The 27,801-nt window shown below is 50.5% G+C and overlaps 1 protein-coding gene across 1 annotated transcript in view; it reads right to left on the bottom strand.

Moving 5' to 3' along the window:
* KCNJ10 (potassium inwardly rectifying channel subfamily J member 10) overlaps window positions 1-18,454 on the bottom strand; it is a 32,075-nt gene extending 13,621 nt beyond the window's left edge. The window contains exon 1 of the mRNA XM_004442773.3: window positions 18,309-18,454. The gene's annotated coding sequence lies outside the window, so the exon portion shown is untranslated. The remainder of the gene's footprint in view (window positions 1-18,308) is intronic.
* Window positions 18,455-27,801: the final 9,347 nt, after the last annotated feature.

The raw sequence follows: 27,801 nt of genomic DNA, 5'->3' as shown, positions 1-27,801 counted from the left end.
CAGGAGCAAGCCTCGTGTGAAAATCCACTCTCAGTGGTGCCTAGGGTGCATCCGATGGTTGGTGGTGATGCTCTTTTTTGTGATTGCTTTATCCCATTGTTCCTTCTCCTAGGTTTGCATGGCACGTCTTTATTCTCTCCATTTCCTTCTCTTGGGCTCTGCTCCCATCTTTCTTCCCATCTCTTCTATCATCTATGCTGCCTTGCTTGCCCTTCTCGTATTTCATGCTGGCTGTTACTAAAATGTGTTACCGCCTTCTGTCCTCCTTTTCACATCCTCTTTGTCTTTTCATTCCCTACACATGTGTCTGGATCATGCCTTCTTCTCCTCATAGTTTCTTCAGCCTCCTGTATCACATCATGGACATCTGATTTTTGAAGATGGTGACATGGAGGAATAGTATGCTACCCATCTAATCACAACTCTGACCTTCAAATTCTGTATCACTCTTTATCCTCTTTTTCTCCATCTATATCCCAAAGCCTAGGTGCCCACATTAATAGAGGCATTCTAAGCCTAACAGCCCCCTATTCTCCCTAGTTCTTCCCTCCAGAAGAGGGCCTCTTGATTTAGGGATTTGGAAATGGGATCAGAAAGGGAGGGAGTTTCCAGGAAGATAGGAGGAGTTCCCACTATGGATATTAAATAATCCAGTTTTCTCAGGTTTGAAGGTATTCCTGAGCCAATCACTGGGGTATAGACAGATGAACAGGTGGAAAGAAACAGGGAGTTGCAGTACCAGCTCACTCTCTGTCCCAGTATCTGCCCATCATGCTCAAGTGCTGTGTGGTAGGAGAGCCCTGAACACAAACAGGGATTTTGAGCACTATCAGCCTCAGAACCTGAGGCTAGGCTGGTCTCCAAGCCCATACTCATCTTAGACAGCTGAGCTGGGTACATGTCTAGCATGGCATTTTGGAGATGGGGGGAGAGAATCAGGCACAAGGATGTTTTAAAACCCTGCCAGGAACTAAGAGGCAGCATTGCCTGGTGGAAAGTTGGCTGGACTGGGAAGCAAGAGACTTAGGTGCCAGTCTCAACTCTGCCACTAACTAGCAGTGACCTTGGGCAAGTCTTGAAAACTCTTGGACCTTTATTTCCTTAATTGTGGAATAAGGGCATGGTATTAGTTCCACACTTAAACGAGTGTGCCAGGAGGTGCTCAAACCCACAGGATTAAATTTAATGTATTTGCCTGAGATATCAATTTTACTCAAAGATTTTGAGGGGAAAAAAAATCTTATTTTATTTATTTATTTATTTTTTTTAATTTATTTTTTCCCCCAAAGCCCCAGTAGACAGTTGTATGTCGTAGCTGCACATCCCTCCAATCGCTGCATGTGGGACCCGGCCCCAGCATGGCCAGGAAAGCGCTGCGCCCGTGCGCGCCCGGGATCCGAACCCCGGGCCGCCAGTATCAGAGCGCGCGCACTTAACCACCAAGCCACGGGGCCGGCCCAAAAAAATCTTATTTTAATATGAAACAATGTATGATGGAGTAGAATGAAAAATTTATATAATTTAAATGACAAAACAGATTTCAAGGATATCCAACGTGTGGCAGCTTCTGGCTCATCCCTGTATCTTGTGGGGTATAATTCCCTCTCCTCTGACTTTCAGAACACGTTGCTCGGTCAGTTTGGGAGGCGCTGTGTTCGAAGATTATCAAGGTCACTTCCTGCTTTAAAACTCATGTCCAGCCTGAGTCCCTCCCACTGCAGTTTGGTCCCATCCCTCCTCCCAGCCTTGGTGGAGAGAGGAAACAGCTACTCAGCCTTCTCTCACCAACCATATTATCTCTTTTTTGGATACCAATTCCAACTTGAATAGTGACCTTGGAGGCCTCCAGAAGGAGCTCAGCTTGCACTGGGGACTGAAAAAGAAGCATTTCTGGGCTTCCAAGTGTTCTTAATGAGAGAGGGGAAGAGAAGAGAGAGGAGAGGGTGTAAGAGGAAGGCCAATAAGAAAAGCACTGCAGGATTATGTAAGCCTCAAGGTTGGAAGAAGAATGGCGTTGGGTTTGGGGTTCTTTTCAAACTTAATGTCTTTATTCATTAATCTCCCTCCTGTCCTGCCCCAGAGAAAACAAACAGAAATGGAGCCAGATGCACACAAATCTTGAGGTGGGGAAAAAGAGGGCAGTGTGTGTGACCGGGGGCCTGCCTTGCCAGCTGAGTCACTGTTGCCTCTTCCTCCCACTCCCGGGTCTCCTTCCCCTTCCCTCCATCCTCTACCCTCGGCCTGACACCAAGGCCCTGGCCCAGGGAAGAATAGGCTTTTCTTCCCTTGTGTCAACGTTTGGAAAGTTCTCATAGTCTGATCAAAAGAAAGGATAAAAGCCTTCAAAGCATTTCCTGGGAGCCTATGACCTCTGTCTGGCCCCTCTGACCGCCCTGTGTGTTTTCCGGTCAAGAGAAGGAGGGACACAGAGATGGGGCCATGTCAGATGTTCTCCTCTTTTCAGACACCACCCCTGCCTGTCAGTGTGGGCTGATCAGGACCACTGCCCCTTCCTCCGCCCCAATCCCCAGCAGTGCATTCCCTCCCCTGCAAGAACGGAAGAGTGTGCCTGCAGAGAACTGCCCAGAGGGTGGCATCTCGGGGACCCCTTTTTTCCCCAGCTGGAGAGGGAAGATGACTTCCTGGCGCATGCAGCAAATGGGCACTGCCTCTTTGATGCACCTGCCTCCCCAGCCCCAGCACACTCCCTCCCCAAGTCATCACCCGGCCACAGTGTCTGCTCCTGCCCCTCGTCTGGGGCAGCAGGGCTGCACATCCTGGGCTGAGCAGGGAGTTGGTCCTGTCTGAGGAGCCTGGCACTGTGCAGAGTTCAACTGAGGACAAAGGATGCACGACTGCCTCCTCAGCCCCAGCTTCAGCAATCCTGAGAGCCTGGACTGGCCCTGTCTGGGTCTTCACCTCAGAAGAACATCTACTTGGAGATGTTAACCCATCCCTTCACAAATCAACTGAAAAGGCAGAAAAATCAGTATCAGTGCTAAGATTCAGCTGGAAACAATGACATTAATATGAATAACTTATATTGTCATTGTTATTCTATTGTTATTTTATTGTTATCCTATTGTCATCAGTAAGACATGAGATACTGAAAAGGTTGCAAGGACACTGGGGGAGATCTCAAAGGGTCTGGGCTGGGTTAGGAAGAAGCAGGGTGATGACCAAGATGTCTGTTCAAGACCTCTTCTACGTGTGCCAGGCTGCCCTGGCTCTCTAATCACTCATCACCTGGCCTAGGCTCCTGAGATTCTCCATAGTGGGAATCTATACCCAACTGATCCCCAAAGATATTGATTGAGGAGATCATCCTAATTTAGAGATTAGAAGTATTCTTCCAGACAGAGTCCCCTTGGGAGAGTTTACCCCCATCCCCAGCCTCAGCTGCACTTACAGCAGAGGGGGCTGGCAAGACTACAGATGGGGGGCAGAGGGGAGCCAGGAGATGATGGGGAACTCTTGCCAACTTCAAGCTTTACCAGGTGTCTCTGCCTCAGCCCTCTGCTGAAGATTACCTCCCCACCACCAGGGGGCAGGGCTCCCCAGCCCCACGGAGCTGCCCTTGCCTGTGAAGATTGCCTTCCCTCCTAGACTTTCCCTGCCTCTACCTCCACCCCAGCCCACTCCTTGTATTATTAGGTTGAACCATATGAAATTGCAAGTTAAAAAAAAAATGAGTCCCATGTCAGCAACAGCAAATGGTTCAATCTACTAATATTTAATAAGAATAAAAATAAGAGTAACAGCCACCTTCAGACTGTGAGGCTCTGCAGTCTACAACACACATTAGGCACAATTCCACTTGATCTACACAGCCATGCTGGGTGGCAGTTAGAGCAGCAGGAAACTCTCTCCAAGGTCACAGCTGACCTTCCAATCATTAAATCCAAGGGCGTTTTCTCAGTCCTTCACCCTAGCAGTCTCTCTGCAGCATTTGAGACTGATGACCAGCCTGTTTGTTCTTGTCGCTCTCTCCTTGGGCTCTTACTGCGATGTAGTGGGGATCCACTGATTTTGGAGACCTCGATTAGCCTTTAAGTGGCCCTGCCACTTCTAGACTTCGTGATTTGGGGCAAACCACTTAAACTCTCTGAGTTTTCATTTCCTTTATCTGCAGAAACGGCCTCCCTCACAGTGGTGTTGGAAGACTTGGATGGGATCACATATGTAAGAGCACTTTGTGGGCTGTGAAGCACTAAATATGTGGAAAGTTCCACTGCTCCTCTCCGACACTATTCTTCAGGATCTCTCTCCATTTACTTTTTTTTTTTTTTTTAAAGATTTTATTTATTCATTTTTTCCCCCCAAAGCCGCAGTAGATAGTTGTATGTCATAGGTTCACATCCTTCTAGTTGCTGTACGTGGGACTCGGCCTCGCGTTGGACGGAGAAGTGGTGCCTCGGGGCGCGCCCGGGATCCGAACCCGGGCCGCCAGCATCAGAGCGCGCGCACTTAACCACTAAGCCACAGAGCCGGCCCCTCTCCATTTACTTTTGATCTGCCTCTCTTGCTGTGGTCTCTCCTCTGCCTCTTAACTGTTGGTGTTTCTCAGGGATCCACCCTTGGTTCTCATCTCTAATCACTCTGCTCTTCATCCTCAGCTGTTCCAACCACTCCCATGGATTCCACCTCACCTCTGCCCTGTATGTCCGAGGACTTCCAGGCTCCCTCTGTCTGGAGCATTCCAGTCTTAACAAGTTCAGACTTATGTCCTCTCTCCTCAAAAGAGAGTCTCTTCTGTGTTTCCCCTCTTGTTCACAGAATTACCATCCATTCAGTGCCCAGTCTAGAAACCTCAGAGTCACTCTTGGTTTCTCTCTTGCCCCTCATCCAGTTGGTCACTGGATCTTATCGATTCAGCCTGCGTGGGCTTCTCTCCTTCTCCTTTGAGGCTGCCGCAATTCAGCCTTGTATTCTCTTTCACCTAAAATGTTGCAATCTCCTCCCGGTCTTCCTGCCCCCAGCCTCACCTTCCTCACCTCCACCTCGCTCAGCTGCTGCCATGCCTTTCTACAACACAATCTGATACCATCACTCCAGCTTTGAATCCTCGAATGAGTCACACAGCTTTTGTGATGAAACCCAAACTTCTTGACATAGCATTCAAAACCTTCACCATCTGATTCCATCCTAATTTTCACAGTCTCTTTTTTTGATATTTCTCCCTGGGTACCCCATCTTCTAGCCATATAGAACAACTGCTCTTCAAACATGGCCCGCATTCCATTTGCACGTCCCTCTGCCTTTGCTCATGCAGTTCGCTCTGCCTGGAATGCCTTCTGGAAGTATTTACTCTACCTCTATGCTCCTGGGACACTCTGCCACATCATCAATCTAGCATTCCTCTGTCCTTCTCAAGAGATTGTTAAGCTCTTTGAAGGCAGAGACTATATCTTAGTTATCTTTTTAAGCTGGTGCCTTTGAATTTAGCCTAATTGATTAGTATAGAGGAAAGACTTACACTTGAAATCCTGGGCTGGGAATGTCAACTATGCAGCATGTGGGCTGTCACTCACCTCACACCCCACCCTTAACAGATACCACTAATTTATCACAGTACTTTTTTTCTCACTGAGCCTCAGAATCTTTCTTAACATGGTGAGACAGAAAGCCACTTTCAATCAAATGGAGTTAGCCTAACAAATGAAACCTATTTGTTATCCTAGCATGTCTGCGTCATAGCCAAAGTTCCCTATCTACTCTTCTTTTCTACTATTTGCCATCCTGGTCTGTCATTTAAGACATTGACTAAAGTTCCCATAGCTATTGGTAGGGTGAGATTTACTGTAGCCCCAGCATTGGAGGAGGCTTCCAACCCACTGTTCTTCATCCCACCTCCCTATAATTCCCAAGATGAGGTTCCCCCAAAAAACTCTTTCAACCTGCCAAGAGGTGGGGAAGGTGTGCAGTGAGGGATGCAGGATAGAGCCAAGTTCCTCAATTACTGCCCTTCGGCCCCTTGCCCTCCTGCTTGCCCCCAGCCTTGGTGGCTCCAGGCAGCTGGCATGCTTTTCAAAGCCAGGATGGCCAGGCCCCAGGAGATAAGGTTTTTAGGGTGGAGGCCAGTGAGCCACTGAGCTGTCACCAGATCTGCCACCAGAGTCTGAGAAACTAGAGAGGGGCCAAGCTGATGGGACCTGCTCCTTAGGGTCCCGGGGACCAGTGGGGTTCCCTACCTGAAAGAAGAGAGGGAGGCCAACTAGACCCCAGCTGAGGGCCCCTTCTCTATATACTTTCTTGTCTGTGATTTTAGAAGTTGCTCTGGCTAGTGATGAGGGAGGGCTTGGACCTAGTCAGTGGACGGTCCGTGAGGCAGTATAGGGGGCAGGGGTGGCAAAATAGTCACTCCCCAGTGTGGAAGCACCTTCAGGAGCAGCTCCCATATGGGTCGTTTTATCTGCCCCACTCCTTCCAGGAAGGACCATGCCCACCTTCCCAAGCAGGAGAATCTGTTATGAACTGATTCATAACCGGTATTTTGTTCATCTTTGTGTCCTCCTCAGAGCCTAGAACAGAGTTTTGGCTAAGTAATTCTTGGCTTAAAAGAGCCCATAGGACTGATATTCTAAATTACTTTTTCCTCTCTCAGGTCCCCTTTTTGGTATGTGACACGCTTCATCCTTGGGAAGCCCTTCTTCCAAGCTTCCCATTGAAATTTCAACTTTCGAACAGCTAGGGGCACCGACTCAGTCTCCCCGTCAGCCTTTACTCCATGCTGCCCTCAGCCCACCTCCTTCAACACTCTCCAGACTCTCTATAGTGAGGGGGCCAGATGGGGAAACTGAGGCTCACAGTGAGTGCACAGTGCTTAGCAGGAGGGCCTCAATGCCAGAAATCCAGAGTCTTCTGTTGGGGAGTGGATCCCTCTTTCATGGTGGGAAAAGGGAAAGGCAAAAACTTCAAACCTGGCCGACGACTGGCCCAGAGTCAGACAACTCTGGACTTGAGCTTCTCCCTGGACAGACCAGGTCCTCCTGGTGAGCCCAGTGCTTCCTTGCCCCTGTGTCACCAAGGACAGGAGGACTGAGCTTGGGAGAAAAGGAGAAAGAAAAGTGGGAAAAGGAAGATGGAGGGGAAGCAGAGGGACCCCAATGCTCAAGCCCCTAGAACTGCAGGTGGGACAGAGTCTATAATAACCTGACCTCTGCTGACCTCTCCAGGTCAGTGTTCTCTATCCTCTATCCAACCCCTCACAGGCATACTCTGTCCTCCAGCCACACTAAGCTGCTCTCAGTTCTTGAACAGGCCACACTTTCTCTTAGCAACAACAGTTCTCAGCAAATGATGGGGCCTCTTCCATGGAGCACTCTGACCCTCCCCACCTTGCTTGGTTAATTTCTACCCCTCTTTCAGGCCTCAGCTTAGGTGTCACTTTCTCTAGGAAGCCTTTCCAGATGCCCACACTCCCCATGGGAGTCGCTGCCCCTCCTCAGTGTTCCCACAGCCATGGACTTCTCCACCTCAGTCCTTACAATGAGCCAGGCAGCCTCTCCTCCCTGAGAGGTGGGTAATGTCATTGCCCTCATATCAATGATGTGGAAACCAGACTCAGAAAGGGTAGCTGACTTGTCCGGGAGAACCACTTGGAAGGGCTGACTGCAAGTTGAACCCAGGCCTGCTTACACCAAAGTCTGCTCTTTTCATCTGGCCACCGTATTGTCATAGAATGTCTGTGCTGGGAGGCCCTCATGGTCATCCCATTCAATCCCCTCATTTCACTGAAGAGGAAGCCAAGGCCTAGAAAAGTTGAGTAACTTGCCCACAAAGCCTACAGCTGGCTTGTAGCACATGTGATTTTATATTAGAAGCAGAGCAATAACCCCGGCCTTCTTCCTCATCCCAACCTCTCTCTCCCTACAAGATCCTCTCTTGACCCTGGGGTCCTGCAGGGCCAGATGGTATGGAGCCAACCTGAGAACGTTAGCTGCTGAGCTCTTCCTTTGCCCAACTGCAGCCACAGCTCAGGAGGTAGCCAGTGTGCCCCTCCCATCCTCAGGTCTCAGGAATCTCCCTCACCCCAGCAGAAATACACAGAAATACGCCAACAAAAAGAGCTAGAAGAAACAGCAAATAGCGGGCCCACTGGGAGGGGACAGATTCAGTGATGCTCTCTGCTGGGGGCTGTGAAAATGGTCGAGGCAGTTCTTTAAGACAGTTGAAAATCCTACGGCCCACAGGAGGCTCTAATGAGCCTCATTAGAACTATCTCCCGGCCACCCAGCCTTTGTTCAATAGGAGACTAAAGACAGACCTCTCCTTCTCATCAGGGAAGGTGAGTCCTCCTCTTCCATCCTTCCCCTCTGCCGAGTAAGACCTTATACCCAGGAAATGCTTCCTGTTATGTCAAAATTGACCTGTTGCTACCTAAGAAACTTATTCTTATTTTCACCCTTGGTGGAGATGGAGACCCAAAGGCACCCTGTGCTCATAATGCATCTTCAGGGAGCTGAGCCACCTTCTCTGACAGGTGTCCTCTCAACTCCCTTTCCTTCTCAGGGCTCCTGGTTCCATGTTTGCAGAGCAAGCTCTGATCCTCACATGGAGAAGTCTAAGGGGGTCCACTGTGACCCTGGGAGGGAATCTCTCTACCCTCTCCCCAACTTTCCACTTATTCCTTATCCACATTCCTTGTTTGAAGAGAAGGAGGGGGGTAGGTGTTGCACAAAGACATTGACTAGATGCAGAACTAGATTCAGAGGTGGCTGTCTCCCTGTCCTCCCTCTTGCAGTAACTAATTGCCTGAGTACAGATGGAGGCCTCTTTCTCCAACAGGGGACATTTGAAGGGGATTTGGAGGCAGAAGAACCACTCCAGAGTATAAGGGCTGGGGGAGGTGTGTTTCTGCATGAAGGAAGACAGATGGATGAGGTGGCTTAAGTGGAATCCGGCAGCCAGAGGGGGAGCATACTAGGTGAGGAGTGGGGTTAAGGAGTAGAAGGGTCCTGCAAGGGTCTGTGCAATTCTGATGTAAGGGAAACATCGTGGAGATCGGCGTTCAATATTTGCAGGTGATCAAACCAATATCAGCTTAGCTCTCCATCTAATGGAGTTTCTGCAGCTATGACCCATTTACTATCCCAGATCCTAGCACACCACTGTGCAGGCAGCCCTCAAATCCTTGGGATCCTGGTAGGCCCTCCATCTCTTCCTCTTCTGGGTACCTGAGCGAGGCTTCCAGAAGATGCCCCAGACCAGAATAATAGACACTCCCTACAGATCCTTATACAGACATTGGATATTTCCGGGAAGGTCAGAGCCAGGTATCACAAAGGACTTGTAATCAACTGAGATCTCAAACTCCAATCCCTAGCCAAGAAGGCCATGGAGTTTCTCTCTCCAGGGCTCCAGAGTCAGGAGTGGGGCTGATGGGAGGGTAGGAAGTGAAAGAAGGTAGGCTCACCCTGCATACAGGCAGTAGAAGGGTCAAGGTGACCTTTGAGGTTCTTTCTAGACACAGAATCCTATTTAAGGTCCCTGTACCTGTTGTTCTCCCTACCTCCCACCCCACCATGCCCCCACTCCTTCCCAAGGAAAGTGGGAAAAGATAGCTCTGTTAAAATTCCACATGGGGTGGGTCATCTGAGTGAAGCCAAGAGACAGGTAGTGACCCCTCTCCCCCAAAAACAAAAAAAAGACACCTAGGGGCAAGAGATCTCCATTCTAGTCCCAGCCTCGCCACCTGGACACATCGCGTCACTCAGAGCCTTACTGTAAAACAGGGAAATGATAAATGTCCCGTTCACCTCACAGGGCCGTGAGGGGCCGTGACACCGAGTGTACTGGGCAAACACAAGGGGTGATCACCCTGGGCCTGTGCCGAGGCAGGCTGGGGTTTGGTCATCTGCACATAGCTCCTCCATGTGCTTGGCTCAGCTCTGGAGTGGGGGTCCCGGCCCACCCAACTCCTCAGGGTCATGGTAGGGTGGGGGCACATGCTCAGAGTTCAGCGGAGGCTGTGTCTGTGGTTAACGTATAAGCAGGTGTGGTCTGGGGCAGCGGGACATTCCCCGCCCCAGGGCCACATTCTAGAGGTCACAACAAGTGCAAACTTGTTATAACCTGTGTCGGAGCAGCAGAGGGCAGCGAGGGCATGGGGGGGATGGTGCTGAACTGCTCCAGGCTGGCGGAGGGGTGCAAAGGGAAAAGGGGTGTAGGGTTAGGCCGAGGGCGGGTGTGCAGGTGCATATGTGAGTGGAGGGTGGCGTAGACATGCGGGGCTGTGTGCCTGGGTCGGCCTACTGTGTCTGGGCACATCCGCCCCAGCATGCGTGTGGGAGCCGTGTGTGGAACTGCATAGATGAGCTTGTGCCTGTGTGTCTCTGCATATATGAGCCCTGTGCTGGGAGGAGGAGGGGAGGCGGCAGCTAGGGGCCTGAGCTGGGCATGTGGAACAGAGGAGTGGGCAGGCTGAGTGCCCCTTCCCTTTCGCTGGCCTCACAGAACCTGCATTCCAACTCCATCCACAGACTGCCCCCGCCCACTGTGGGCTGAGGCTTCTCCCCTCCGTGTGTCCCTCCAGCCTGCCCTGTCCAACGCCCATCTCCCCAGCCTGCCCAGGGAGGGGAGGGGTCGCCTCCTGCCCATCTCCCCTGGCCCTGGGCCCACTCCCCCACGCTCTCTGGGCCCTCCGGACACTGGGGCGGGTGGAGGGTGGTAGGGGGGTAGGTTCTGAAAGCAGGTGACTGTTTGGGGGAACTCAGGGACAGAGCCCCCATTGTGCCTGCCCCGGAGCCGCCTCAATGGAGCTCTCTGGCACAAAGGGGCTTTGACAATGGGCAGGACATTAGTATGCAGAGCCAGCCCCTCAGCCCTCTCCCTGTCCCACAGCCCAGGGACGGGAGCTGGGGAGCTGCTGGCCTCGCTGGTGGAGGCAGGGGGGTGGGGCAGGGCTGAGACTGAAGAGATCTTAGCCCACAGGGGCTCCCCCATGGGCACTGCCCAGGAGACAAGGGAGGGAGACTAGACCAGGGCCCCCAAACCTGCCACTTGCCAGAAAGGACTTTCCAAGTGGAAAAAGCCACAGGGACTGGTACGGATGGGAGAGGGGGGGCAGTGGGAGGCCAGGCCCCTTAGTCCCAAGCTGAGCCCTGAAAAGAAGCAGGTGGGCAGTCTGAGCCCACTCACTGTTTGCCTCAGTTTCACCATCTTTTCAAGGGAATTGTGTGGGCAGGAGAGGAGACTGGAGCAACAGAAAACAAGATCTCAAACCTAAGCCTGCTGCGTCTCAGAGCTGTCAGGCTTGGGGGCTGTGGGTGGGATCTGACCGTCGGGAATGGAGAAAGGGTGTGTGCTCAGGGTTCGGGGTATTTGGGCTTCTGACGAAGGTGGCGCCTACAGCCCAGCTCGGGGGAATCTGGGCGTCAGGCCAAAGAGCCAGGACTAGCTCTTCCCCAGTGTATGTTTGTCTGTCTCCCCCATCTGCCTCATCCCTTTCCTTCTCCTGCCCAGGGGCCCCCTAGCACCCTTCCTCACCCCCACTAACACCCTCAGAACCACCTGCTGCCTTTCCCAAGGCACCACGTCCTGCCCTATGGCACCACAGCACAAAGGGCAGGGTCGGGAGGCAGCCCGGGGAAAAGGAGCCGGGCCTGGTGTGGTGGAGAGCTGAGAGGGGGCACGGATCTGGGAAGGCACTGCAGGCAGTGAGCAGGGAAGAGCAGTGAGCAGGGAAGAGCACCCAGGAGAAGCAGTGTTGCTCAATCACAGACTTCCTTTGCCCTGGCCCAGTAACCCCCAGGAGAGCGGGCCGGGGCCACCCTGCAGAAGTGCTCCCCACAAGGCAAGACAGAAAAATCTTCTAGGCTTAGGAATGTCTTACCCTGGCTTTCTTCTCTTCTTTTCAGTTGCTGTTGAGGTTGGGAAGTCCTCCCTGCTATCTGCCCTCAAGGCCTCCTGCTATCTGCTGTGGGCCCTGGATGGCTAACCTCGGATTGCTGGGGCAAAGGTAAAAGTCTGTTTCTTTCTCCCTCTCAAGACCTTGTTTTCTTTTTCCCCTACTGAAGAAGTCTGGTGGGGAGAGCATAGAGCTAGGAGTTAGGACTCCTGGGCTCAGGGTGCAACTCCTGGGTTAACTTTCCCCGGGACTTTGCACAAGTACTTTCCCTCTCTGCCAAGAAGCCCCATCTGTAACGTGGGAAGGGTCACCTCTGCAGCACCCTGCCTTTCGGGCTGATGGACGGTGAATTCCAAGGCAAGGCTCTGGAATTTAATAAGAGCTTGCATTACTCAGCACTCTGCTAAGCCCATTCGTAGTATTATGTCATTTAATTCTCAGCATCTCTAAAAAGTAGGCACTTTTTTAAAGCCCTATTTTATAGATAAGAAAACTGAAACACAGAGATGTTAATAATCTGCTCAAGGTCACACAGCTAGTGATGATAGAACTGAGATTCAAGCTCAAGAAGGCATTCTGTCTCCAGAACTCATATGATTAACCACTACCCCACACTACGTCCCTAATGAAAACATTCAAAAGACCATGGGCAGCTGAGGGAGATCAGCCAGGACATTCAGATTGGCCCCGAGGTTTTTTGAAACTGTTTTCTGAGGTTCCTCTAGACTAAAAATTTTCAAAGTGTGGTCCAGGGACCCTGGGGGTTCCTGAGACCCTTTCAGAGGCTCTCTGAGGTCACACCTATCTTCATAATAATCCTAATATGTTATATGCTTTTTTGACTTTAATTCTCTCTGAGTGTTTGGCGGAATTTTCCAGAAGCTACATGACATACGATATTGCAATATATTGAATACAGAACCAGATATGAGAAATCAACTGTCTTCTATTAAGCCAGACATTTAAAAGATTTGTGAATATGTGAGACAAAGGCAATCTTCTTACTAAACTTTTTGTTTGTTTTTTAAATATAGTTATTTTTCATTAAAAATGTCATTTATGTTGACATGCAGTGGGTTTATTGTTGTTATTTTTAAATGAATTAATAAATATTTTGTCTCCTCAGTTCTCATTTCTAACGTATCAATGGCTATAACCCACATAAACAAGAGCTCTTTGGAGTCTACAGGAATTCTTAAGAGTGTAAAGCGGTCCTGAGATCAAAAAGTTTGAGAACCACTTCCCTAGACTCAGACATCCTTGCCCTCTCCTCTTCTCAGTTGTCCATGTCTTTTTTATCAGAGGATCAACCAGGGAAGTTTAGACGTGGGGAGAAGGTGTGTGCCTGGCTCCTGTGTTGGGACTAGGATCGGGGTGAAACAGAGGGGACCGTCCCAGGGAGAATGTAACACTAAGAGGTCAGGTACACCCCACCTGGGAAGTGTCCCTACGTGTCTCCCAGCTTGCAAGCTCCGGCTCAGAGGTATCTCAAGACAATGGGGCTGTCCCAGACTGGACTCTGACCTCTGCCCCTTTTCCACTCCCGACGCCTGCTGACAAGCCCGGCATCAGGTGGGAGCAGACCTTCCTGGTGAAAACAGAAAGGCTCTGTGGGACCTGGATACCTGCAAGGATTTTTGTGTTTGGGCCACCACTGTTTAAAGGACTGGAAATTGGGGGTTCTAGGGTCTGTTGCTTATAATCTTAGGATGGGGCAGTTGGTAGGAGAGGGATTTCTCTTGGGGATCCCTGCAGAGTTGGATAATAGGGTCTTACATATACCCTTCTCCAGGACACTAATAAGCCTCTAAAGTCAGGGTCCTCTCCCCAGAATTAGCAATCAGAAAGGTTTCCTACCTAGAGTCAAGCTGGTCAGTGGGCAGTCCGGGTCCTAGGAGCCGAGGGGCCCAGGGAGGGAAGAGATGCCTTGTCCCAGGGAGTCGGCAATCTGGCAGGGCCATAGGCCCAACCCTGGAGGAGCCCCCCTATAATGAGGGAGACAGGATGTCCCCTCCAACATCACCACTGCATTCGGCATCCTGGGCAAAGTCACAGACACAAGGGACAAGGGACAAGCGGGATGCTGAGGAGAAGGAGGTACAAGATGACAGAGCAGATAGGGAAACAGGGAGACAGCGATTTGCAGCGGGGTAGGAATGGCTTGTCTGAAGGCCCCGAGTGGGAGAAAGAGCGTGGCTCAGAATTGCCATTGGATATGTTCCCCTAGACAAGGTCTGAATAGGGCAATCTCCAAAGATGGGGGTGCTGGAGGGGATAGGAGAAAACACTTATATAAAGCATCTTGAAGACTGTGATTGGGAGTTTTCATCTGAAAACCAATAGTGATGTCTGGGTAGGAAAGGGGCAAGATAAAACTGATGCTTCATGATGACAATTCCAGTGATAATTCCGTGTGGAGTAGAAGGAGGAAAGCAAGGAGAGAGAAAGGTTGGAGTCAGGGAGGTCATTAAGGAGGCTGCTGTGGGCATCCAGGATGATGGGATGGACAGAAGGAGAGCAGGGTACATACACCTGAGAGAAGTTGTGGGGGGAAACCTGGGCAGGGAGAGGGACAGGCAGGGTCATGGGGGGACAGGGGTGAGATGCGGGGGTAGAAGGCAGCTGGTGTCTTTATCTGAAAGAGAGAAGTTGCTCAGAATGGGGAAAGAGACTATTTAGGGAAGCTCAACAGCTCAGTTCACATTGCTTGAATCTGATTTGGAGACAGGACATCTGCTTGGTGCAAACTCACAGAAAGAAGGGGCCAGGGGTGTAGAGACCCGGGCTCCAGCAATGGCCAGCCTGTTGGAATGAAGACAGGAACCTCATCTTAAACTATTTGATAATTCTCTCACCTTCCCAAACTCTAGAAGGGTGGAGGGATGGAGACCTAGGACAGAACCTCAGAAAAACCACAGGCAAGGGCTGGGGCAAGGCCTAGGAGCCAGCAATGATGACAGAGTAGAGTCAAGAAAGGTGGGAGAATCATAAAAGCAAACAACGGCACCTTTTACATGCAAAGCATCATTCCAAGCCCTTTACAAATATTGACTCTTTTAATCCACAACTACTATTAGCCCCATTGTACGGACGAGGAGACACGTGTGGCTACTATGTGGGGAAACCAGGATTTTAAACCCAGGAAGTCTGACTCCTTAACCACTACGCCCACTGCCTCTCAGGCGATGCCAGAACAGAAAGGAGCCCTGGGACAGCACTGTGGAGTCACATCGTCCCTCCAGGAGAGGCCTCCTGACAGCTGTCACCATAATCCCTGTACTTTCTCAGCTTCACAGCTCCCCTCAGAAGGCTTACTGATGGACTTTTCTGTTTTTTGGGTTTTTGTTTTTGTTTTGGTCCATAAGGTGGTCTCCCGTTCTTTCCCAATCTCCACTTCAGATTTCTTTCCTTTTATGGGATATGCTTCCCGAAATCTAGCTCAAGAATGCAGCCTCAACCCTTTCCTCAGGTCTCTGCCATTGGAAGAGGAGCAGAATGGCCACACATACTCCTTCTATGTTACACCTTTTCAGAGGCCCGAAGTGCTAATTCAGTCCTCTCAAGCCCCTCCTTCTCCAACGTCTTTCTCCAGGCCGCACAGTTCAGTTCCTACTTCTCTCCCACATTCCAGAGCCAGCCCCTCCCTTCTCCCCACCACCTCAAATCTAGCTCCAAGCTGGCAGACACCCACGGGAGAGTTTTTCCCACAATCCCTTTCTCTTTGCCCTTTCAAGGTTCTGGGGGTGGGGGAGGGGATGATGAGGGGCCACCCAGACGCACTGTCTCTATGAAGAATGGTGGCAACACATATATTAAACCCCGATGAAGGCAGAAAAGCACTGAACTCAGCCTGTGTGAGAGATGGGCAGATGTGGTGAACTCAAAAAGCTCTGATTGCCGGGAGCTGCCCCTGCCAACCACCCTTCAGTGGGTGCTAAAACACTTGGATTCCAAATCTCCTTTTCTCCAATCTTTCTGCAGTTTCATCTCAACAGTGCACCTTGGATTATCCCTTCTCTCTGCCCCTTCCAGGGCCTCACCGCTATCCTGGACAGCTTGGCCTCAGCCTGGACAGTAGCACTGACCAGTCAGGCAAGAGAAGAATCTAGGCCGGGGAGGGGAGGGAGAGTGGAGGTTTTTTCCTTCCTTCCTAAATAACCCTTGGCAGGAGAGTTGAGGGGCTCCATTGCCCAATGTCTCGTCCCCTCCCCACCAATGCCAGGGGCTCAGCCTAGCTTCCATTTTGTGTTCAGAAACCAAGCATTTTGCTAGAAGGCCCAGGAGGCTCTCCTTTGGGGAAGTGGGTCTTTCTGCATGACTCACCCCACCCCCCAGAGCCCTAAACCTCGTATCCCACCAATCCCAGGATGACCCCAGAGGACTTTAGCTGAACCCAGCCAGATCCAATTGTCCCGGCCACTCTGTTCCTAGGGAGGACAAGGGAATGGGGCCCCTGGGTCTTCTGCCAGGCGCTTCTCTTCTAGCATGAATGAGTTCATGCACAGAGGTGCAGGTGGGGAGCACAGGGCACAGTTCAGTGGGACACAGGATGGAGATGGGGGATGTCAGTGGGCAGACAACTAATACTTCCACACAAACATATGTGTCCATAGACTGGATGTGGGGCAGATGTTGGGGAGACAGGTTTTTTCCCCTCAGGATAGGGGGCAGCAGTGGGATTCTGCATTAGAACCACAGAAGGAGTGGGACCATAACCCTGCCCCTCCAACCCCCCCTCAGTGGAGTCATTGCCATTTGATATCCACTGAGACAAGTCGGCTGCTCAGGCTCCGGGTGGGGGGTGGGGGGATGGCTCAGAAAACAGCAGCTCCTTTCAGGACCCAGGTTGGCAAGGGCTTTGGGAGGCAGGACTGGCCCAGATCAGCCCCCAACACCCGCTTTCTCCCTCCCTCACTACCACCACCAAAGGACTGGGAGGTGGGGAAAAAGGAGTTGGCACTGCCTGGGCTATGCCTATTGCCTCTGCAGACCAGCCCTGGCCCCTCTCCCTGGCATGACGCCTTCCCTCCCACTCCTTCTTCATTTCCTCCTCCCTGAAGGACCAGCTATGAGCCGGGACACCTGGTTCCTTCTACGCTTGGTCCCCCATACCCAGCCTATGCCCTGAGGAATTAACAAGCCCTACCCCTCAGCACAGGATGATGCCCACCATCACGCCAGAAACATGTTCAAAAATCCTTGGAGATTAGGGAGAAGGTTTTGAAATGGAACTTAGTGGTGGCTCCCGGCCCCTTCTCAGGCAGGTTTCTTGATACCCACTCCTGGCCCTCCTCAGCACCCCTAAACAAGCCGCACTCCTTACAGAAAGGCACCAAATCTCCCATCATCATCTCCCTCCCACCCAGAACGGCCTAGAGCAGTCCCAGTAGGGAAAAAATTCAAACACCACAGCCAAAGCAGACTGGCCAAAAATCTTTAGCCAGAATTTGTATTGATAAGCAACATAATCAGGCTTTAAGCCTTGGTCTCCTTTGGGTCCAAATTCGTACTGGCTTCCTCATCACCCCACTTTCCCATCTGCCTCACTCAGTCTAAGGCGCTCCATTAACAGGAATGAAATCTCAAAATACAAGAGGCCCTACTCCCACTTTTTCCCAGTTTCGCCCTTCTATCCATCCTGAGTTCAGCTCTCCTCCTCCAAATCAGGAAGTTCCAACCCTCCTCTCTTTCCTAACACAGGTGCCCTTGGTTAGTTCCTGGTGGGAAGAAGGGATGGGATGGGGAAGGGCATCTCCATCTGGAGGGTGAATGTTATGGAACCATAACATTCCTACTCTAGCAGGAGAGGCCCTGCTGCTTTCCTCCTGGGGGTCTCAGTGTGAAACAGCTGTGGGAGGGTTGGAAGTAGCAATGGGGAGCGGTGGCTTGAAGTGGGAGGCAAGTCGGAAGGGAGGGAAGAGACTGAGTGGTCAGGGGTCTCAGGCACACCAGGCTACTGCGTCTCTCACCTAAGCTGTATGTGTTTTTCTTCCAGTGTGTGAACGAGTGATCAGTGGGTGTTACTGTGTGAGTGTTACTGTATGGGGAGGAGGAAGGGGCTGGGCATGGGAGTGGGAGTAACCTGATGATCCTGGGAAGAGGGGGCACTGTCTGGAGTGCCTGTGTGTGGGATGCATAGTTATATGTGGTGGTCACTGCATTTGTTGGAGGAGCTGTGATGCAGCTGCAGGTCTGCCCAGTGGGAAGAGGCGTCAGGAAAGCCCCTTCCTCAGGCTAAAGGGCTGAAGTGACCAGCTTGGGTCAAGTTCCCTTCTTGGGGAGCTCTTCCCAGGAGGATCCGTTTGGGGTCGCCCAAGACGGGAGGCTGGGGAAGGATCGTGCCGCTGAGGTCAGCCAGGGCAGGAGCCGAGGGGTTGGGGGCCCCGATATTTCTGGAGAGTGAGATGGACAGGACCCCGGCCGGGGCGGCAGCACTCCTTCATCAGGGTCAGGGTCTTACCTTGGGTCCGGGGTGGAGTGGCCCCTCGGATGGGCAGCAGGGCAGACGGACGGACGGGGTGGGCAGGAGTGAGGAACGGAGCTGTGCGACAGGCAGGACCAGGATTCTTAAACCCGGAGCTGGGATCAGATAAGGGCTGGTCCGGGGGCTGGGGCCGGGGTCGGGCCGGCCGGGGGCAGAGCTGGGCCGGGCCGGGCCGCCCCCTCCCTCCGCAGCGTTGGAGCCAAACTTTGTGTGAATGGAGGGGCCGGGAGGGGGGCCGGCGGGCGGGGGCGGGGGGCTCCGGACAGGCCAATCGGAATGTGGAGCGCCAGGGCCGCGCCGCCGGGATTGGAGGGGCTTGGGAAGGGGGAGGGGCGTAGGGGGCAAGGAAGCGGAGACCCAGACGGATGGAGGCGCAGGGCAGAGAGCAAAGCCCAAAGACAGAGACCCAGACAGACTCAGGGAGAAAGAGAGATGAAGAAACGATCGGCGACGCGATAGAAGCTGAGCTGGCAAGATGACAGGAGAAGAGAGAAGGAAGAAAAAGGAGGCGATCCTGTCAGAGTGGGGAAGGAGAGCGGAGCGGCGGGGGCGGGCCTGGGGCCGGGTTAATGAGGTGGAAATGAATTCAGGACCGGCCCAGTGGCCCTACAGGCAGCGCTGAAGGGGCGGACTGGGGCCGGGCTCCGGGGACTACAGGCTTGTATCATTCAGCACAATTTTCATGTTGTTCACCGTTTCCTAAGTACTGGGTGAGGTGCTGGACGCGAAATGCGCAGAACATCCTTGGTCTGGACGGAGAGAGAGGGCTGAAAACGCAGCCCAAGTGTAGCGTGGGAGGCGCTGGAGGCCGCAGAAAGGGAAAGATCACTCTACTTAGGGGGTCCCCGCAGATGTGGGAGGACAGGGGTGACATCTGATAAGGGCCCTAAAGAATGTGGAGGATTCAGGTACTGGGAGATGGTGGGGAGGGCATTTAAGGCAGAGGGAACTGCATTCACAAAGTCCCAGGAGGACGAGAAAATACAAGTCTGCTTGGGAAACAGCAGCAAACTGGTCCGTTGGACTAGAGTACAAGGTCGTAGTTCTCAACCTTTTCATCACCAAGGACTTCTTTCATTATCTGAATCCATGTTTTGAGAGGTTTTGACCCACAATCTCACACCCGTGGCATTTATTAAGGAAGAAAATAATTATTTGCCTATTTTGGTTCATCATATGTATTTAACTACTAATCAGTAACCAGTATTGCCATATTGAGTTGATATACCTTTTCAAAAAAAAAAGCAAAGAAACTTGGAATTTTAGTTTAGTTCAGCCTCTAAAAGCCAGATGATGAGTAAATGTATATTTCAAATAGCCCCCATGGGGGGAGGGTACTGCATTAAAGGTCAGGCACATCAGGCATAGTGTTTGTGTTGAGAGGAAGGCCTGGAGTAAATATAGAGCTGTGCCAGTTCATGGTGAGCTTTGAGTTTCTGAAAGCAATGGGGGGCAATTGCAGGTTCTTGAGCCCAGGGAGAGGGGGACACAAAGCCATAGCAATTTCAGGAAGATTAATCTGGAGGTGAGCAAGATGGTTTGACTCAAGAGGAAACATGGTGGCAATCCTAGATTCTTCATTCTTCCACACCTCATCTCTCTTAGTAATCAATGCATCTACTTTCTAAATCACCTAAATATTGCTCCCTTCCTCTCTATGTCATCATCATGGCTGTGGTCCGGGACACCATCACCTCTCACCATGATTACTGCAATAGCTTTCTCACTAGTCTTCCTACCTCTAGTCTTTCACCACTCTAATAATCCTTCAGATCATGAATTCCTTCATTTAAGAATAAACACCAATAATGTACCATTTCTCTGAAACACAAATCTGACTGTGTCACTTTCTGACTTAAAAGCCTTCAATGACGGCCCATTGTCTAAGTCCAAATTCCTAACCATGGAACAGAAGGCCTGTTATGACCTGGACCTGGTGCCAATCCTGCCTCATCTTCTTCCACTGGCCCCACACACCCAAACCTACAGCTGCTTCCTCCTCCAATACCCAAGTTTCAGTCTTATGTTCTCTTTCCGTGTTCTGCCTCTCGAGCCTTCGTTACTTACATAGCTCCAACTGTCACCCCTGAGTTATACCCAAATCTCTATCTTTAGCCTTAGGCTCTCTTTAGAATGTCACCTCCACAGTTCCAATTGCCTGAGGGGGGTTTCCAGTCCAACTGGACAGGCCCCAAACTGAACTCACCATCTTCCTCCCCAAGGCTGAGAGTTCTCGTGACTTCCTTATTTCTGTGTTTCTCCTAGTCAATTTGATTTAAAAACTACAAGTCATCTTTGCTCTTCACTCTTGCCCTATCCCCTATCTCTTGACATGTCAACTAAGCCACCAAATTCTGTCAAGTCTCTCTTTGTTATATCTCTCTAGGATGTCCTTCTTCATTTCATGGCCACTACCAGGATCAGGAAGATCACTAGCAGCCCAGGACCTTGGTCTGCCCTTCACCTTTCTCTCCAGTCCCAAAGGAAAAGGCAACTTGGATTCATCATGTCAGTCCCTGTGCCCTTGTATCAAAACCCCAAACAGGTGCCCCTTACTAACTGGTCACAGTCCAAACACCTTAGCTCGACACTTAGGGTACTCCTAAGAGGCAAGGGAAGAAAGAATCAAAGGGGAGGACCGCAAAGAGATACCCTGTGAAGTCTCTGGAGAAGTTCCATCCAAATAGTCTTCACCTTTTCTGTAGAGCAGAAGAGCCATTTACTAAAACTCAGGGTGGAGTTGGGATTGGGCAATTAGAAAGACTTTAGAAGTCCAGCAGGGGTGCAAGATTGCAGAAAAGATAGCTTGAACAGCACTGTAATTTTATAATTTTAAAAGAGTGATTTAAATTGAGTTTTTGTTCTTAAATTATGTTTTATAACATATATACATATATCCATCATGTATATTCCTTTGTACATATCAAATGTCAGTTTTTAATTTTTAAATATTTTTACAAAAATGAAGTCCTAGAACGGTCACTAGGAACCCAATAGGGAATCAACAATAAAAGGCATAGGAAATTAGTATTTGTGAGTGTTTACTATGCAAGATGGATCTATTACTTGAGATGGGGAAACTGAGGTTCAGAGAGGTCCAGTGCTTGCCTATAGTAACATAGCTAGAGAGTGTTAGATTTGGAATTTGAGTCCATGTACATTTGACTCCAAAGTTTGTCTCAAGGTAATACTAGAGTGAATTTGCATGGTTTAAACATAATCTTAATTGTCAACATGAGCTCATGTTGGTATGAACAATTTGCCAGAGTTGCGATGTCCAGTGTCCACCATACAAAATGGCAGTTAGGGGAACCATCTTTCTTTGAGGACCTCCCTCTCTTCTCTCAATTTAGAAAGTTGTTTCTTTCTTACTCTCAGTTGCTGCTTTCAGACTCACTCCTTCCAACTTTGGCCTCATCTGTTACCTCATTTGTAATGGGGCAGGGGCTCCCTCAGAACACAGGAGGAAAGGAGGAGTGAGTAACCTGTTTTGGAAGGAGAATCCACAAGTGGGCAGCAGCATGAGGGGCTCCTGCTAGGAAAAGCAGGTGTGGACAAAAGGGATGAGGGAAGCTTTGGGTCAGGAGGTGGGATGAGGCTCAGAATAGGCAACACTTCACAGTCAGAGGAGTTGGCTGGAAAGAGTAGAGACACTAATAATGCTCATGGCAGGATTGCAAGTGACATTTCAGTGTTCAAGCCCCACAAGGCTGAACAATTTCCATGAGTAGTGGGGCACCTTGTAGCTGGATGGTTCAGACCACAGAGGAGAAATCCAGGAGAGGGATTGAGCTACCTCCCCTCAGCGGATCATTATTTAGATATACCACTTCCTTTCAGTAAATTCAATATACACAAACTCACATTTACAAGACATAAGTTAGGGGATGCTTAATCACATTACTAAAGGATTCTTTCCAGGATTTCTTTAACTAGGTGGTTCCTCTAGTACCTTTCCAATTGGTTCCAATGGATAGAAATTCCATTAACACTCAATACATCATGATAAGGGAGAGGCAACAGGGCATAAGGAAACAACCAGGGACCAGGAGCCTGGAGGCCTGGGTCTTAGTCCTGTCTGTTGTCTTGGAACCCATTCCCTAACTGTAAAGTGAGGACTAATTCTGGACCACCTCTAAATGCCTTGACTTAAGTCCTGGTCTACCTCCATCCAATCCTATAAAGCAAAATAGACCTGTGTGTGGAAGGCTTCTGATCCTCCTACTCTGCTGAAAACAGCCAGCAAGCCAGCAAGCCCCTCACCCTCAGAAGCCCAGCGGGGCTCCATCTGTCCTGGAGCTGTGCTCTGCTTCTCCCCATTCCACTCTAATCTCCAGCTATGCTCATTTGCCACATCCACTGCCTCAACCATGTCCTCCCTCTGCTCTGAGTCTTCTAGGGCTTCATCTCCTTTCAGTTCACAGAAATTGTTATAATCTACCAGAATGGCCTCTCTGTTCCATTAAACTCATATTGTCAACCATCTCCTATTTTCCCCATCATGCTTCCTCTCTCATCTCCAAGATTTTGCCCAAGAAGTCTCATGAGCTTGCTCAAGGAAGCCTTTCCAGATTGGTTGATTGCAGGGCTGCCACATACAGTTGTACAGCTTGTATACTGCACAAAAGCACCCTGAGGGGACAAATTGAGGGCTGAACTGCATTCAGCTTGCCAATGCTTGCACCCTGGCTAAGAGCTCTGTCTACTAGAGGGATTCCCCTTTTTATTTTTATTTTTTTGCCCAAAAGTACCACTTAATCTCCAAGCTACATGCCATAATAAATGCATCTGCCCAGAGAGGGCTGCTCTTTCTATTTGGTACCAGGGTTCTTTACAGACCAGCAATGTGGCCCCAGCTCTGCCCCTCCTGCCCTCAACATTCTCCAGTTCCAAACCCAGTCTCCAAACCCATCGTCACAACTGTACTGACATATTTTATTGATTCCTTGTAAAGTTGTTTTCTTTATCTCATAATACCTGAAAGCTGGGATCTTGCCTATTTTTCTGTATCCTGGTACCTAAGAAAACTTTTTTTTCCTTATTCTGTTCAAGCGCAATGATAAACAAGGAATTGAGGTTAGATACGAGGTAAAGTCCAGGACCTGCAGGATCAGTAAATCAGGGGAGGGGTGGTGGTCCCTTCCTTGTCAGCGAGGCTAGGCTCAGGGCAGCCTGGACTGAGGCAGGGGGCTGGCTGATACATCTTGAGGAGGGCCCTGCAGCCCTGTGATTTCCCCCTCCAGGAAAGGGGGCCAGTTCTATGCAAATGTGTTCTTGCCCAGGAGTTTGGTTTCTCTTCTCTGAGCTCCTGGCACAGTAGAACCAACGTGAGCAGCCGCTTGGCAGGACAGAGAAGGGCTAGCAGTCCTGAGGCTCAGGTGACAGGGCCAGGCCCAGGAGACGGGGATGTTGACTGGGGCTTTAACAGCCCTCCTGATGCCAATCTCGGGCTAAAAACTTGATATTTCCACTTGGAACAAGAAACATGGGCAAGAGGGCTGGGCAGAGGAGGGCAGTGTAGCAGGAGTGCCCCCTGCAGGTCTCACTAGGTGGCGCCAGAACAGAGGACTGAGGCAAAGCCTGGGTGGGGATTTCAGGAGATGCCAAGGATGAGGCTGATGATGATGAGAAGGAAGATATAGCTACCATTAACCGAGTACTTACAATGTGCCAGGCATTGCCTCATGTAATCCTCATGACAACCTCCATGAGATGGATAATATGGTTATTCTCTTTTCTTAGATGAAGAACTGTTTAGAGAGGTTAAGTACCTTGCTCAAAGTCACCCAGCTAGTAGTGGACAGAGTTGGGATTTGAACCCAGGTCACTGCCTGAGTACCACATTTCCCACCTTGCCAGGTCATTCCAGGAGCTTCTAACCCTCCAGTGTCCATTTCTATGTCTTCCTGCTTCCCTGGCTCATATCTTCGTGTTCCAACTTTGAGGAATCTGGAGAAGAATAGATCAATATCTTGAGTATGGTAATGCTGATAAAAACACCACCACCCGGCATTTGTGTACCACTCTCTGCTTTTAATTGTTTCCCTGGGGAAAATGAACATTGAAGTATTGCCATCTCTCCAAATATTTTATGATTTTTATCAGTGTTCCTGCAGCTATATCTATACAGTTCTGACCAATGTATAAAAATATTTTATGCTCTTTTTTATGTAACAGTGTGCCTACGTGCACATTTACATATACAAACATAGTAACTGATTATATTGATACACCACAGACACTACATTGCTGGGGCGGTCTGACTTTGTGAAAGAGCGTGGAGGGGGTGACACAGATGTGTGAGTTTGACTACTATCTCTGCCAATATCCAACTCTGTGACATCTGCTAAATCACTTAACCTTTCTCAGTTTCAGTTTTCTCATCTATAAATGAAGAAAATAATACCTATCTCATAGGGTATCACACAGGGTTGTTAAATGAGATGCGTGTCTAGTTCATAGCTGAGGCTCAATGGATTGTTATAAGCAGTGTTAGTTTTATGTGTCTATGTGCCTTTCTTCCCCACTGGACCATGAGCTCCTCTGGGCAGGGACTTATTCATTTCTGTAACCACCCCTACCTAGCACATTGCCTGGCACTTAGGCTCCAGAAAAGTTTGTTGAATGAATAGTTAGTAAGCCTTAACCTAGCCTTTCTCTCTATTGGCCATTTGGGTTGTTTCTAGACCTTTGCTATTAACAAAATACACTTCAAAGCCCTTCTATTTATATTGCCTCATTTGATCTGCACACCCTATGAAGTAGGCAGAAAGGGGCTTTTTGCACATGGCCACACTCTGTGAAAGGTGGAGCAACTATGGCTAAGGGAAGTGAAGTGACTCCTGTGGGTCACATCGCAAATCAGGGAAAAAGATTAGAACCCCTGACCCTGCCTCCCTTCCTTGGGTGGATCTCTTTTCCCTCTAGCTACCTCTTTCTGGATCAGGGTGGCCTCTCCAAAAATGGAGACTGTGTTGGTGGGCCTGACCTGAGAGCAGCATCTGCACCCAGAGGCCCCTGTTGGAGGTGATGAGCTGCCAGCTCCCAGATGGCCTTCTGAATCCCCAGGAAACCAAACACATCAAGGCCCGTATTTTCCCAGAGCCAGGAGGTTCTTAGGAAAGAGCCAGTGTGCCAGTTTTTCTTTCTTTTTTTCCTGATGGGGTGAGGAGGCGAGCTCTGAGTTGTCCAGGAGGAGGGACTTTGGCTAAAAATAGCTATAGCGTGTGGATCAGTCTCTAGTGGTACCCAGGACTGGGGAGGGGAGGGGGATGCTCTAGAGCTGTCGCCAGACTGGTTGCTGTGGAAACAGGAGAGGAGCAGGGGAGCCTGGGAAGTGGGGATGACACAGATAGCAAGTCCTAGTCAGAGCTGCCGCTACATTTAGGAGAAACAGCAGTGCCTGCGGCTCCCACCCTCCAAGGGGGTTGGGGGGGGTGTCAGGGGCATGGACGCTACCCCCCAGGGGTCTCTGCTGCCGGCTACTCTCCTCTCCACACGCTGTGAGTTGAGTTGCGGGGGACTTGGGTTTGGGCCCCTGTTTCCAAGGCAAGTGGGGGTTTGGGAAGAGCTGGTTCCTGAGGGAGTTTTCACCAGATCCCCTTCCAAAAAATAAGCCCCATTGCTGGCCAGCATTCCCTAGGGGGAGAAAGGAAGATCCAGGAAAATGTGGCCCTGGGGTCTTCTGGAGAAGGGGCACAGCACGCACAAGAAATAAGGAGGAGTAGGCTGCAGGAACAGGAATCTTTGGAGGGAAGTGCAGAAATCAAGTCTTTGATCCGGGATAGAGGGAACAATCTCACACCTTTCCTACCCCATTGAGAAAAATGCAGCCCCCACTCAGGAAGACAGGAGACAGGACAGAATCCAAGGAAGGCTCACCTGGATCCCTGAGGCAATGGAGAGCGAGAGTCATGGGGGCCATCAGATTCTGGGCTTCCCTCCCCAGCCCTGGGCAAAGAGATCTGTCTAAGCAGGCAGATTGGGGGTCAGGTCACCTAAGACCCTGAGAGAACATCTGGAAGCCCACCTGGGGCTGAAGGTAGGATGAGAGGGACCCAGGTACTCTTCTGCATGACCTGGGGTCTCTGAGCCAGTCAATGCCTATAGATCACTTCTCGAGGACATCCTGGGCTGCAGCGAAGGAAACGAAGCCCATTGTGGGGGAGGGGAAGACCCTAATCTGCCATTGCACTGGGGCTCCTGGACCCTGTGTCCCCTGACTCCTCCTGGAAAATAGATGTGAGGGGTGTCCCTAAGCTCCAAGCCATCTCTTTTTGGTTTTTCCTGCCCTTTACCCCAATACACACACACACAGACACATTCACACACACACACACTCACATTCACACAGACGTCTGGCTACAGAGCACGTCACTCCAGAACTGAAATTCTGGAGCTCTGGGTTTGGAGTTAGATATTCAGGTGGTTTCTCCCCAGGACCTGGTCAAACATCCAGGCCTTCTGTGATCCTTGTCACACTCCTCCTTTCTACCACCCCACCCCCTCCACCACCCTCCCCAGCCAGCCCAGGTTTCCCTGGAGTGAGGGGACAGGATGATTCCCAGGAAGAAGGGAAGGTTGAAGAGTCCTGAATCCTTCTTCCAAACTTTTCCTTGTAATGGTCTGTACCTCCTAGCAGCCTATGGTGACTAGGGAAGGCTCTGGATCTGTCTCTCAGGGCAGATTACAGCTCAAAGAGCTCCTCAGGGGGAAAATTTTGAAGGAAAATCAGGTGGGCTTTCCTTAGAATGTGAGCTTTGGGGCATATGGCTGGGAGCTGTTATAATCATAGTCAATGGGTAGTAGGAGGCTGGGGGAAAGGAATGCAGGGAGTAGGGAGGTCAATGTGGGTGCTTAGGCTTCACTTGATCTGATTTACTGTGTCTCAAGAAGAACAGGATACCAGAGGGATATGAGCCTAACTCTTGATGAACTTTGTACTTCCTTCACCCCAACAGTCTGTGTTGATCTCATATCCTCCATCCCTCCTGCCCATTTTCAGGCTGTCTCCACTGTGGAAAGAACCGAGGGGAAATGGGGCTGACACCACAGCAGCAATACTCATGGTTAGTCTTCAGGGAGGATTTCCAGTGGGAATTTCCCAATGTGGGAATGCTCAACCCTTGCTCACTGGCGATTTTTCACTTACTTTCCACGGCTTTCATTTCCTTCTCCTTCCTAAGCTTGCTGAGAGGAGGAAGATGTGGGAGGGGGGAGAGTAAGTGAGGTGCAGGGACTGAGGAAAGGGACAGACTTTCTGTGTCAGTCTTGGGGTGAACATCAGAAGAGCCTGGTTAGCCGTCAGGCTGAACTGTAGAGAGCAGTGATTAGGGCACGATCCTGACATTAGCCAGGGACGGGGCGGGGGAGGCCTTAGGGCGGGGAGGGCTACACACCTTACAGGAAGATTACCCTGCCTGCTTCCGAGGAGCCCACAGCCTTACGATTTCAGGAAACTCCCTCCCTG

The sequence above is a fragment of the Ceratotherium simum genome, chromosome 2 (assembly GCF_057802395.1).
Source record: "Ceratotherium simum simum isolate JZ-2026a chromosome 2, ASM5780239v1, whole genome shotgun sequence".
In the NCBI taxonomy this organism is placed as follows: domain Eukaryota; kingdom Metazoa; phylum Chordata; class Mammalia; order Perissodactyla; family Rhinocerotidae; genus Ceratotherium; species Ceratotherium simum.
This window is presented reverse-complemented; position numbering and strand designations above follow the sequence as displayed.